This window comes from Eufriesea mexicana, unplaced genomic scaffold, assembly GCF_001483705.2.
Source record: "Eufriesea mexicana isolate 0111107269 unplaced genomic scaffold, ASM148370v2 scaffold8199, whole genome shotgun sequence".
Lineage (NCBI taxonomy): Eukaryota > Metazoa > Arthropoda > Insecta > Hymenoptera > Apidae > Eufriesea > Eufriesea mexicana.
Window position 1 is genome coordinate 23,153 of NW_016915967.1, and position 14,491 is coordinate 37,643.

Consider the following 14,491-nt stretch of genomic DNA (forward strand, 5'->3'; position numbering starts at 1 on the left):
ACGAGGCCACTTGGAAGGTGGAGGAGAGACGCGGAATCGCGAACTCTTGGCGAATATTCGAATCACTTTCGCGGGAATGATCGAAAGCGCGGCCGGGAGCCAGGTCGCCTCGCGTCGCGGCGCGAAATGGAAATAAGAATGCACGGCGCGGTGCGTGACGAACGCGTGCCGTGAATCATCGACGCGAAAATAGAGCGACGCGAACGCTGAAACCCGACTGATAAAAAGCTCGTTGCACCGATGCTATTGGCATCGATGCGCGTTGGCCGACTGCTCGCGTCCGTGAAAGTAACGCGTGGATAGCCAGTCGAAGGAACGGGAAGAAGGGACCCGGTGCTACGAGGTAACAGTAAAAGGCTACCTCTCGATACACTTTCCTTCGTGGGATCAAACGATCCGCGAGCCAAGCTTCTTCGTCATCTTTCATCCGTCCGATACCTGCCTGACCCGTTCGTTTCGTTCGACGAGGAGCTGGAAAAATGGCACTTGACACGTAGCACAGCTGTGTCAACCAGAGTCCACTTTCGGGAACAAAGTTCGAGGATCGTGTAATTCGCGGAAATTACGAAACGTCCTGGCAGAACCAGCGGCCGATGACGACCGTTATCGGTGCGGTGTTACGTTATCGTCTCGTACATCCGCGCCAGATCTGCGGCCGTGACGGAAACGCGGTGGGACCATGCGGGGAGGCCAAGAGCCGACGAGTGTCACGTATGCGTCGCATTATGCTAACGACCGACGTAGTCACGTAGATTTCGTCGGTCGATAGCGGGGCAGGGTCGGAGAAAAATGGTCCCTGCCTCGGGGAAACGACGACTGGCGTGTGACGACCGCTGCCAAGTTGGGACCAAGTTTCTCGAGGATTAAGCTTCGATCCTCGGAGTATAGGTGTCTCGGGCCTATCGGGAAAATCGGCGACCGATCTCCCGATCTCTGACACTCCGGAACGTAGGTCGATCTGGTTTCGGGCGGAAAATACGCCGAGATACGGTGGTTAATGGTCCACCGAGGAGGAAGTAAGAGGATAGCGACTGGGCGTGGCCCACGATCGCAGCTTAAGTCTCGAAAGCTGAGGCAAACGGCGCTACTCGCGGTTAATATGTCGATGGGAATGGAATCGCAGCTGTGGAAGGAAAGTCCGCCGGTTGGTTCTAGAAGACTGAATCGCCTTTTCTTCTCCTACGGAACGGTACATTCGCGGAAAAGGTCAGGCACACGTAGAAGGTGGAGCAACAACGTTGCCGACAAGATCTCCTGCGATCCGCGCGTATCCAATTACCCGCGGGGACCGATTTTTGTTCGCGTAAACGACCCAGGTGCGCGATGGAGAGCGAGGAAAAATCGGGGATGATCTGCTGAGGGGAAAGATGGCGACTCTGCGCGAGGGAAGGACGCGTCGCTCGTCAGGGTGTTGATGTCTAATAAATTACACCGATCTCGCCCGTTTCCTCTCGTCGGATCTTTCCTCTTTTTTCTTCCGCGCAATTTGCCATGCAGGCATTAACGTATCGCCCACATGCACGCGCCAGACCATTTAAATTACGCTCGACGAAATGGCCGACTCGTCCCGCGATTATACCGCGAGTATCACTCGGCCGATTAGCGGAGTTCTTCGATCCTTCGCGGGGAACGTAACGTGCAATTACGCGATTCCCCGTTAACGCGAATTTACTTTCCATCCTCGCTATCTTTACACTCGCCCGAGTCACGATATATCGCAATTTCGCGCGGCGGATCGTGATCACCGGCGATCTTCGACGGAGTAGCCGCGATTTTTCCACCTTCCACGCGTTACTCCGCTTTCCTAATGTTCCCGATCGTTCGTGGTGGGCCCCCGGGTGAAATCGTTCCTATGCACGCCGGTTTCTCAAAATTATCACCGGCTCGGGGAACGAGATAGATCTACGCCCGTGCTATCGGACGCATCGACACGAGCGTTCGTACCTCGGGACACGCGTCGTTGTCGTTATCTCTCTAATCGTTCACGATCGTCCGCCATTGTGATCGGCGATCGGGCCCCGTGACAGGGAGTAGGTATCTCGTACGCAGAAACGGATGCTTCGAGCGGAGAAAGTGAGCGGTTGACACGGTATTCTTCCGCGAGTTCCCTCCGGTCGATCCGTCGCCTGGATATCAAAGATTTATGCAAATCGTCCCGTCAGAGGCGCGCAAGGATCTATACCCGCGGCGCGGTCGCATCCGAGAGCGGACACGGTTGATCGTGGCCGATAAAAAGCTCGGCGTTGCAGCGCGATAAATCGAAGAAGCTGGTCTTTTTTCGAGGAAATCCCCGGTGAACCTACTAGCCTACATCGGGCCACGAAGGAGGATTAGAAACGGCCGGCCAAGAGATCTCGTTCCAGACACGAGTCACGATCGATCATGGGATATATTATTGTCTCGAAAGACTACGCGGCTGAACGCGAAACGAAACGAAACGAAACGAAACGAAACTTTCTCGAAATTCTTCCGAGACTTTCATTCGCGCTAATGACGTCCCGAGTAAGCGTAACAAAAGCGGGGCATTAATAAACAGAAATGGCGGCGCGTTCGGCCGGTTCGGGATTAATCAGCGCGTTCGCGGAATCGAGGAAGCGAGGCACGAGGAAGGGGACCAAACGGGGCGACGATTTATAAAAGTCTCCGTATTCCCGGTTCGAGCAGGTTTCCCTGTTAGTCGCAGAAATACGGTTACGCGTGTCGCGCCGACGAAAACGAAAGCTAGGAGGAATTTGTGGTTTGGTTAGGTGGTCACCGAGTGCCGGCCAAGTATACCTTCGCTTATCTCTGTCCGACCATTAGATCAGCCTTTCCGTCCGCGAGTCTGCTCGAGATACTCTTCCCCGGAAACACCGTTTTCGTTTTCTTCTCGGTGACAGCCAAGATTGCACCTAACCTCTCTCGCTCGTGACAAAAGTTCGGGTACAGGCGGGAACGAGCGACGCGTATCGATAAGCCGTAATATTCGTGGATCGTCGAGGAATGCGTGCTCGCGAGTGCTTGACTAATGTCTTCCGGTTTCTACGTCGGACGAGAAACCCTTCGTTAGAGATACGCCATCCAAATTACGCTACGCGTCGATCGTACTACGTTTCGTCCAAGATCCGCAGTCGATGATAACCTATCGTGGTCATTTCGCGGATAACAGGATAATTACTTGCAGTCGCTGTCGTCGCCATTTTGTTCTTCATACGTATCTATAATTTCGCACCTGGACCATGCTATTTTATTACATATCCTTTTAATTGTAACTTATTTCACGAATAACAGGATAATTATTTGCAGTCGCTCTCGCCGCCATTTTGTTCTTCATATCTATAATTTCGTGTCTGAACCATGCTATTTTATTACATATTCTTTTAATTATCTCTTATTTCGTGGATAACAGAATAACTACTTATAATCCCTGTCACCGCCATTTTGTTCTTCGTATCTATAATTTTATCCACAATTTCGTGTCTGGACCATGCTATTTTATTACATATTCTTTTAATTATGACATATTTCGCGGGTAACAGGATAATTATTTGCAGTCGCTCTCGCCGCCATTTTGTTCTTCCCATATCCGTGTCTATAATTTCGGGTCTCGTTTACGCCATTTTATCCCTTTTCCTACTTTTCTTTTAATTCTTCTTTTAATTTATTTCGCGTTGATCCCGTTGTCAGGTGTTTGCTGTTTCCCTTTTAATCCACGATTTAGGTTAGGTTCGAACGTTGTTTTACGTTTCATTTACCAGCGTTCGAGTTGCGAAACGGAGCCATTTTATTCTTCGCGTCCGAAATGACGCTCTCGGTCGATGTTATTGCATCCTCCGCGAAATTTCGCGCCTCGCCAACGTTATTTCCTTCTCTTTTATCCGTTTTATCGAGAAACTTCTGGCTCGCTTATTCCGTCTTGTTTACCTGGACTTGGAGATGCTTGGCCAGCGTGACGAGTCTCGCGAGAGCCGAAAACACGGTGAACAGGGGGTCTTGACATCGCGCCAACTTCTAAACCGCGAATCTATAATTCCAACTGACGCGCGGAGTCTTTTGTACGCGTAACGCGCGAAATATGTCGGCTGAAACAGCGTCGAGATTAGTCAGACAGCTGGTCGGAGCTGGCTTGATCTTTTTTTCGAAAGCTTATCGAAGCATATGCCGCGTCCAGGGCCGCGCCATGTGTATCCTTCGCAGGCTCGATCTCCGACTCGATCTCCGCTTCGAAATTTCCTGCGAATTTTTGCGATGGCTTCACCGCGAGATACGCGGTTTGCACGAGGCGAGATAAGCGCGCAGTTAAACGCACGGTTGCAGTGGATAAGACAGGCGAGACGACTCGCGCGTGGCGCCAATGCTGCTCGCAGAGCTGTCAATTGAAGGGACGGCGCTGGCAATTCCGACTTCCTGTTCTTAAGCTACGCGTATTCTGCTTGGATACCCGCGATCACGGGACGAGCGAGTGATTCGATGCAACTGTCGATAAACGAACGGCATTGAACGACGATGACCATCATGATCGTTTATCTTATCCTCGCTAGCGATATCCGCAGTTTCCACTTCTTATCGGACTTTCTAGATAAATTTCGCGAGAAAGGTGTGTTACGCAAGTCCAGCGAAAATTCGACGAACACTCGGGCAAACAAGGGATCAGCGTTGCTTATTTTTATCACTCGTCAATTTAATAATTTCCATTATCTCGCGTGGAAAGTGCCAACAAAGTTTCGTTATCTGTCTATTCCTTCGACTTGATCACCTGTGGATTTAGCGGAAGTTAATACGAACGCGAAAGTGGCGATTATTTTCATAATCCCCGCGACTGTATATGAAACACGTCGAAAAGGCTTTCATCGTACTCGAAACTTTTGTTCGAGCGGATTAGCATTGATCGCTAGTACGATTTCATATCTAGGCTTCTGTAGAGGAAAATTTTCGTTGAATCGATGCTGCGCGAATTGACAGGCAATTCGTCGAGCGAATCGTAATACGTACAGAGTTTGCACCAACACGGTCGCAATGTCGGTTACTTAGGAGGAGGCGAGCGAATCCAATATTGGCGGGTGGTGAAACGTGGGTATCGGAGTTCCCTAATGTCATTAGAGGTCTCGTATGGCTTCTGAGCCGCCCAGATACCGACTGGATACCTTAAACTACCTGAAACTGCTGAACTCGTTCTTTCTTTCGAGCACGTTTTAACGAGGTCAGTCGCGAAGGGAAAATCTGGCGGAAAAAAACGGGGCGACGCGGGGGGAGGGTGAAAGAGGATGAAAAGTGAGGAAAAAATAGCGTGGAAGAAAGCTTTTATTTTAAAAGCGTGAATAACACGTCCCAAACGGAGCGTCGGGTCTCTTCCGGCTGACAGTCGGTCTATTTTCCCCGGGTGCATCGCGCCACCGAACATTCGCTCGATATATTTGTTCGACGAGCTAAAGGAGAGGGTACCTGTGCACGCACGGGGTGACTCAGCCCGTATATATTTCGGCGGGTCGAGTGGTTCACGTCAAAAGGGAGTATTTCGCGCTGACTCAACCACGAAATCCCGAAACTGCACCGGGCGGCCGGTCCCAGCCCGGGGCCCCGCTTGCGACAACCGTCCACCGAGATTTTATCACCGTCCGGTCAACGCTGACCTGAGTAGAATAGAACAGCACTCTTAGCAACACAGACTAGACCTCGTCGATTAACACGTTGCATAGAAATCTCTAAGACATACGCCAAGGATAGCATGACATCGTTTTGACATGACAGTGTGTTGACATCTAAGGTCCATAAGAGATGACGCGCGGAACACGAGATTTCTCGTGAGTGGTACGTAATGTGTTAATTACCGTCGATCTCTCATAGATCTCTCATAGATCTCGCATAGATCTCGCATAGATCTGGCCCAGCTGAAGGCGTGTTAGCCAAGCGTCATGAGAACGCGCGCATCCGCTTGGAACCCATCGCGCCGCGATTCCGCGAGACTCTGGAAATATCTGGAAATAGTTGGCTCCTGCTTTTCCGGACGATCGGGACTAACGAACGATCGCGTTCCAACGGGAATAAGAGAGAAAGGAGCAGCGTAATCGTTAGTTCGCCAGTGGCAGGCGACCGACCCAAGTTGCTCCGGGACGGGGTCTATTCTCGGCTCGAAGCGTTCCAAAACAGGGATAGGTCCAATTTCTGTCATCGCTCGACGATTTTCGTGGCTCGGGCTACTTTATGGAGGTGCTCGTAAAATTTCGGAAACCGCGCTGCGCACGTTCCCACGGAGATAGCACCGAGAAATTCCGTCCGCCTCGACTGACTCCGATTCCTCGCGGTACCGGTGGCTCCGCGCTGGCTGCGTTCTAACTTTACGATTTCGAACCGAGGAGGAATTCGACCGGACTCGATCGTAAACGGTTGCGCATCTAGCTGCGACGCGAATCGCTTAAAAATCTCGACGATATCGGAGCCCCAGACTGCACCAGCGGACGTCTAATCTCGTCCGGTCACCGGGACCCTGTGAGACGCGAGGCTGCCAGAATCTGGGTCCAAAAATCGCGGAATTTTGATCGCGAGGCGTCCGAGGGTGGGACCGAAAGTACACCCACGCCAGGCTCGCCTGTTTTCTTTGCCCGGGGTCGGGTGAAAAACGACGCGAGAGCCGCGGGAGGCGGCGGCCACTGAAATCTAGGGTTATTTCGAACGTTCGTTAAGCAGAGACGATGCAGCTCGGTGGATTCGTAGGCAGAGAGCGACGGGATGCCGGTCGTTTTGCATGCCCGCATAGATCGAAAGCGTCTGTTCGCGTGGAAAGATTCAGCGTCCAGATAAAATCGCAGGAAGATACGGTTTCTCGTCACGACACTCGCCTCTCGGGGAGTAGAAAGGCGGCTCTTGGCCGGGATCACCTATTAGCCGCGCGGAGATTCATGGATGCTGCATTATTCATAAGGGAAGACACTTCGCAGCCTTTTTTTCCTATTTTATTTATCTCCCCTTCTTTTCCACCTCTTTCCGTCCCCGTTTTTTCCCCCTCCCCGACCGAGGGGGCAACCATTCGCGGTGGTAGCTAATTTAAAACGCACGACGATTTGCGCGTTGTCCGCGCGTAAATCATAGAGTCCCGGAGATTTCGAGAAGCGTCGCGATCGCTCGCACCTTTTAAGCTGGCGCACGGCCGCGCGAGTAATCGAGGAATCGTGTAACCTTCGACTCGGAGACACCGTGTACATGCTCAGCCCCAAATCGGACTACCAGAAGCCCGACTAGTACTCCTCGTGAGTCACGCGAGCATTCCGCGGAATCCGTCGAAGCGAGCGGCCGGAAACGTGACGCGGCCTGCCAGCGAATCGCGAAAAATTTGTCCTGGCCGGCGTTTATGCAAATCCAGCGTGCTCGAAACGTGTCCTCCTTTGCTATGCCTCTTCACCGCGCGACCGAGTTAACGGCGCTAAAGACTCGTCGCGAAATCCGACAAACCCAACTCGAGAGGTAGAAGAGAGCGTTAGCATTTAGTAAAAACTAAATACTAAAATAAACTCTATATCCTAGGGATGTGGGGATGATCCCTTTCCCTGCATTTTGTCTTTTATCAGCGCGTGTCCTTTGTCTCCCGTTTTCTGGAGACGTCCTTTGACCTGCGTGGCCCTAAACAGACAGACCAGTTCTAATCATTTGCCCGTTTAATAAATATCTGTACAGTTTTTCCACCGTTTCCACTGACTATCATTTCTTTGCATGAACCCCTTATCAGAGAGAAAGGAAAATATGGACGTTGGTTTACGAGACTCGTTAATCCTCGTTGGGCGCGGGGGTCGTTAATGGCGGTCGATGACGCGTGAATCGAGAGGATTGGCACGTTTGTGTCTCGGCCACCTGGTCGAATGGGAGAATCTGCTGGCAATAAGTCACATCGGCGCGTGATCATTCATCGGGAAGAACCGTTCGCGATCTCTTCTCTCTCGAATTTCAGCATGGCGTACACGCCTGGTCCCGGCGCCGGTAAACACGCGAGGTTAGAAGCTGGTAGCCTTGAACGAAGCTCGCTCCGAAGGCGACCACGCGCTGAACACCGGAGACCGCGATCCTGCATTCCGTTGCATCGCGATCCATCGATCTCGTCTCGAATTCCGCCGAATTCTCCTCCTCCGCGGAGAGGCATCGATACCTAGGTGGAAGCCACGAGAGTTGCGGACACGTTGTCCGGCTTTCTATCCCGTGGACGAGGACTCGGAACCGGCGTCTCAATTTCTAGTCGATTTACGAGCAATCTTCCTCCCGGGGTATAATTTCAGACGGTCGAAACGACGATACTCGGTGAAAGCCGGGCGAGAAAGGATGCCGGATTTCGAGCGAGGAAATTTTTGCCAATGAATGGTAGCCTTGGGATGACGGAAGCGATCGCGCCACTTATGCCCTTCCCGTGTTTCGACGAGTCTTACTCGCGATGAAGTTATTCGCCCAAACGTGAATATCACGAGCCAGACACGTGAATATAAAATCGGGCCAAACACGAATATCACGGGCCAGACTCGTGGAAAGCGAATCGGACCAAAGGTAAATATCACGGAATGACGTTTTGCCAGTTACGATCGTGATCGAGTTTCAGTTTCTATCGGTACGATCACGAGTGTCATAGTCTCTGTTACAAAGCTGTTGATGCCTACCGTTTGGGTCCGGATTTCGTCGAGCTAAGTGACACGGGAAGGATTTAAATGGTCAATAGTGTCGATAGACACGATGGGCTGGATGGACGAAGGAAAAGAACGTAGTTATCGGGAAGGGACGCGAATTCCTCGGTTGGAGAAACGTGGTCGCGTCCGCGGTAGCACAGGGACGTTCCTCCACGACGCGGTCGCACCTTGGTGCGTTCGAAGAATCGCAGAAAGGTGGCTGGCAGCGGTTCAAAGCTACGTAACCGGCCGGTTGCGTCGCTGCTTATTCGGAATCCCGGATAGAGGATACCGTAAAACGGCGTGCACGCGGTTTATTGCATCTGCCGTGCGTAAATTTAGGCAGACGGAATCGCGAGGCTTGCCTGCGCGCCTCGGTTCGCCACGCTTTAACCCATTAACCACTTGGCTAAACGCGAGCCGACTTCTGGAACAGAAGTGGCTTTCCCCTGCTAATTTAATTCGAGTCTCGGCTAAAAATCCTATTGTATCTTCGAATATTTATCCCGCATTTTCAACGCTCGATAACTATCTCGACCGGCAGCGCAGCCGTGCCTCAGCTGCCCGGGGAGGATTTAGGTACCCCGCGATCGGCCATGGGTATAGGAATCGGTGCCGACGCTTTTAGCCATCGTACCAATTAGAAAGTACCCGGTAGCCGGGGAAATTTTCTTACGGGGTTTGTAGCGTAAACGCAGACGCTGACCGGGTATGTAATTAGCGGCGCGTCGTTCACGAAACGGATGTCTTTCGGAAGCGCTCTTGGCCGTAGGAATTTTAAGTACACCGAGCAATAAAACCTAGGTAAACGACGGTTTAACGAACCGATGGGCCGATAGCGAGGAATATTTCGAGTGGCGATGTAAATCCTCGCGGTTCCCGGTGAAACGGCGGAAAGAAGATGGAGGGGAAGCACGGAAAGAAGTCGGTAAATTTGGAAAGCGCGCGCGTGGCCGTCGACTCGAAGCCAAACACGGCGGCCATTTTAATTCGAAACGTGCTCGACCGATATAGCCATCGCGATTCCGTTTCGCGGCCCCATCGTACCCTGGAACCGCGTATACCTCAGGCTCCAGCGGAAGATACCATCGATCGAGATCACCCCGGCGTTCGCTACAAAGAATTTCTATCCCGTGGACGAGGACTCGGAACCGGCGTCTCAATTTCTAGTCGATTTACGAGCAATCTTCCTCCCGGGGTATAATTTCAGACGGTCGAAACGACGATACTCGGTGAAAGCCGGGCGAGAAAGGATGCCGGATTTCGAGCGAGGAAATTTTTGCCAATGAATGGTAGCCTTGGGATGACGGAAGCGATCGCGCCACTTATGCCCTTCCCGTGTTTCGACGAGTCTTACTCGCGATGAAGTTATTCGCCCAAACGTGAATATCACGAGCCAGACACGTGAATATAAAATCGGGCCAAACACGAATATCACGGGCCAGACTCGTGGAAAGCGAATCGGACCAAAGGTAAATATCACGGAATGACGTTTTGCCAGTTACGATCGTGATCGAGTTTCAGTTTCTATCGGTACGATCACGAGTGTCATAGTCTCTGTTACAAAGCTGTTGATGCCTACCGTTTGGGTCCGGATTTCGTCGAGCTAAGTGACACGGGAAGGATTTAAATGGTCAATAGTGTCGATAGACACGATGGGCTGGATGGACGAAGGAAAAGAACGTAGTTATCGGGAAGGGACGCGAATTCCTCGGTTGGAGAAACGTGGTCGCGTCCGCGGTAGCACAGGGACGTTCCTCCACGACGCGGTCGCACCTTGGTGCGTTCGAAGAATCGCAGAAAGGTGGCTGGCAGCGGTTCAAAGCTACGTAACCGGCCGGTTGCGTCGCTGCTTATTCGGAATCCCGGATAGAGGATACCGTAAAACGGCGTGCACGCGGTTTATTGCATCTGCCGTGCGTAAATTTAGGCAGACGGAATCGCGAGGCTTGCCTGCGCGCCTCGGTTCGCCACGCTTTAACCCATTAACCACTTGGCTAAACGCGAGCCGACTTCTGGAACAGAAGTGGCTTTCCCCTGCTAATTTAATTCGAGTCTCGGCTAAAAATCCTATTGTATCTTCGAATATTTATCCCGCATTTTCAACGCTCGATAACTATCTCGACCGGCAGCGCAGCCGTGCCTCAGCTGCCCGGGGAGGATTTAGGTACCCCGCGATCGGCCATGGGTATAGGAATCGGTGCCGACGCTTTTAGCCATCGTACCAATTAGAAAGTACCCGGTAGCCGGGGAAATTTTCTTACGGGGTTTGTAGCGTAAACGCAGACGCTGACCGGGTATGTAATTAGCGGCGCGTCGTTCACGAAACGGATGTCTTTCGGAAGCGCTCTTGGCCGTAGGAATTTTAAGTACACCGAGCAATAAAACCTAGGTAAACGACGGTTTAACGAACCGATGGGCCGATAGCGAGGAATATTTCGAGTGGCGATGTAAATCCTCGCGGTTCCCGGTGAAACGGCGGAAAGAAGATGGAGGGGAAGCACGGAAAGAAGTCGGTAAATTTGGAAAGCGCGCGCGTGGCCGTCGACTCGAAGCCAAACACGGCGGCCATTTTAATTCGAAACGTGCTCGACCGATATAGCCATCGCGATTCCGTTTCGCGGCCCCATCGTACCCTGGAACCGCGTATACCTCAGGCTCCAGCGGAAGATACCATCGATCGAGATCACCCCGGCGTTCGCTACAAAGAACTTCTACTCGCTCGATCGCCTGCCACCCGTGGATCAAGATCCTTCCTTTTTTCCCCTCTTTCTCCCGTTTCTTTTTCCTTCCCTCCCCCTTAGCCCCCGGAGTCGAGCGACACTCTCGAATCGAGCAGCTCCGTCGCATTCCTCGGTTCGATTCACCAGCCCCGGAGATCGTTGCCTCGTTCACGGCCGCTCGATTCCCCGGGCTGTTTCGATAGAGCGTACGTGGCTGTCGGAGAATCCGTTGCGCATACGTATGCACGCGCTCGCGCGTGCTCCATCAAGCGATTACGAGACCGCGGAAGGAGCCTCGAAGAATGCTGGTCCAAGCGAATAACCAGCCTTGTTTAACGCGATTCCTCGCAGAGATACGACCTAAATTCAATGGAAAAGTTCCTTAACGGAATTCCACGAGCAGTGGGTGAATAGAAATTTTTGCGCAATTGAGTTTCCCATCCGCGATACAGTTACCCGTCACGGAGATGCGCGATAATCCGCCATTGCGCGCGAAATCGCGATCGAAATTCCAGCCGATCCTTATTTACGCACCATCGACTTGCTCCGGGTTTTATTTCGACGAGGTTTAGTCAGCCTCGTCTACGAGTATCATTTTCCGCGGCCATAGCTCTCTTTCACGATCAGGATATTCGTCCAACGGTGATTGTTCTCCGAATTAATCCGTAGACAAATGAGCCCGGTTCGACCTGTCTTTTCCCAGGAATTCGCGTCGCTTCGGTTCCCTCGAGCTCTCCATTATCAGCCTTTTTAACGAGCTTCCACGATCGTCCGCGATCGGCGTCGCGATCGACGTCGCTATTGGCTCGGATTAGCTCGCGCTTATTCGGCAAGGTTCACCTCGTGAGAACCGGAGGACCCGTTCGGAGATGGCGCTTTCGTCAGCATCCGCTGTCCTCGGAATGGAAGACGGCGTTGGAAACCGGGAGACTTCCGGTCTAGGTAGATAGCAGAACCGGATCTATCGGAATGACTCGCGCACGTTACGCAAGCGTTAAAGCGGGAATATCGAATTGCTCGTTCGCGTTAATGTCCGCTGGTTGAACGACTGGCCGACTCGCGCCTTTCGCGAATTCTCACGGTTGAACCCTCGCTGCGAGCAAATGCGCCATTAAGGGAGGCAGGAATCGAAAGCGGCACGCTCGTAAAAAGCATCGGCTCGACCTAGATCCAGCTTCGTTCCCGCGGAACAAAGGGGAATAAATCAATTTTAAGCGTGCACGATTAAGATTTGACGGAAATGGCCGGTCGCCGGGCGGCATCTGGGAATTATCGAGTCGCGTGGGTCAGCTAGCGCGTTATCGACGATAACCCCGCGACTCGCGGCCACGCTGATTCATCAGTCTGTCGTTTCCTGCAGCGCTTTTCTCTTGCTGATACACGTCAGTCCGAGCAGAAGGTGATACACGCTGCCGAGACGGTGCTTTTCATCTCTGTTTCGCGGTATTGCGTCGCGTTCGCGAAATATTCGCCCCAATTCTATGGTCAACGTCGATTACATGAATGGACCCTAGTGGAAATCGCGATATCGCGAGTCGGGTAAAATCCACGGGAGTCTAGGAGTCTCTAACAGTCCTCCAAGATATCCAGAAATTCGCGAAAATTTTTCGTTTCCCCGCGAATTTTTCGAATAAAGTTAGACAAACCGCCAAGTTGGACCAATCCTCGAAGAGAACTGTTCGTAATGACTAATTAAGTTAGTTCGCGTATGATCGATGGTGGAACGCGTAAAATATTTCTTAGCTGGCGGAAAGGAGGAGGAATCCGAGAGAGCAATGGCTGGCTAAACAGAGAAAACGCAATGAACTCATTCACTCCGCCACAGCTAAATGGTATACCGTAATTGCTCGTCTAATTGGAGCGCTGATTTTTATACAACATATTACACGGCCGGGTTTAATTTATTAAATCACAAAAATACAACGGTATTCCGCGAATCTCTTCCTCTAACGGAATCCAGGCGGGTGTGAATCACAAACGGTATGAAACGGGATAGAAGTAGCGGGGACTGGCGAGAAGGATAAGCCTAATTGGAGTGTCGATTCGGACATCTTTCGGACCGTTATGCTCGTCCGGCGTCGATCGCGATTGATTTATAAAGATCTTCAGACGCATTTCCAGCGAGTCGCGCGCGAGCCTGACCGATGACGCACTCGGAGAGAAGAATCTTCCATTCGTTCCTTATATAGTTCCCGTTCGAAACGATGATCGTTAAGAGGACGGATTGTAAAGCGTGTCGGGAGAAAAGTATATTCTATAGCTATTTTCGTGGTCCCGGAAAATTGCTTTTCATCCTCCGTGCACGGAGACACGCAGTGACGCCGCTTCGCTCATCCTCGGTCGACGCTCGACCACTTTATTATTAGCCTATCTCCAATTAGCCCCGACTTAAACACTCTTCTAATTTTAAAACGTCATTGACTCCGCGGATATATTAATCATGCGAGAAATAATTCGCGAGGATAAGCCTACCGTCTGTAGATACGAGCTCTCTCAGCTTCTCGAGAAGCTTTTCGCGCTCGGCTCTTCCAGCCATCCGAATAGTCTATGGCCTCTTCCCCTATCAGCCATTTTCTTTTCAAGAGTTTCGATCTGACATCAAATTCGCAACAACGGCTTATCCCGAGAGTAATTAGCGTACGTGGAGCTGCGCGAGAGCTCGAAAATTTCTCCGAGATCGGGACGATATCTGGAAAGTAACTTGCTAATTCGAGAACGCCGAGATTCTTGGTATTTTAGAAAATCTTTTCGAGGCTTTCGTCGAAAATAGTCGACTCATCGACGATTATGAAAATGGTACGTTTCGTTACATAAATTTTACGGGGAGTTTATTTAACGCGATGTTAAATATAGTTTTCGAGAACCAGGCGTTTCTCGAGATCTCTGGGATCTCGTACGCCTTAGTTATCCAGGAGCGTAGTCGATAGGAAAGATAAGAGAGCGAGAAGCTTCGACGCGAAGAAAAAATATGCTATCTATTATCTATCGATATCAGACGGAACTGACATCATCGTTGCAGTAGAAATATTCCATTAGAATTTAGGAACAATAGGTAACCAGTAGGTAGACCGAGTATTGACGTACTATGTTTCAAGAAAATTCACCTAACCCGAAGGTTCCGATTTTAATTTCTTAATTTGGGGGAACATA

General features: G+C 51.3%; 1 protein-coding gene and 1 pseudogene across 1 annotated transcript in view; one reads left to right on the plus strand and one right to left on the minus strand.

Moving 5' to 3' along the window:
- Positions 1-1,999, minus strand: part of LOC108552821 (RNA-binding protein 25 pseudogene) — a 6,189-nt pseudogene extending 4,190 nt beyond the window's left edge.
- LOC108552853 (uncharacterized) overlaps positions 1-14,491 on the plus strand; it is a 64,091-nt gene that overhangs the window by 5,121 nt on the left and 44,479 nt on the right. The window lies entirely within an intron of this gene.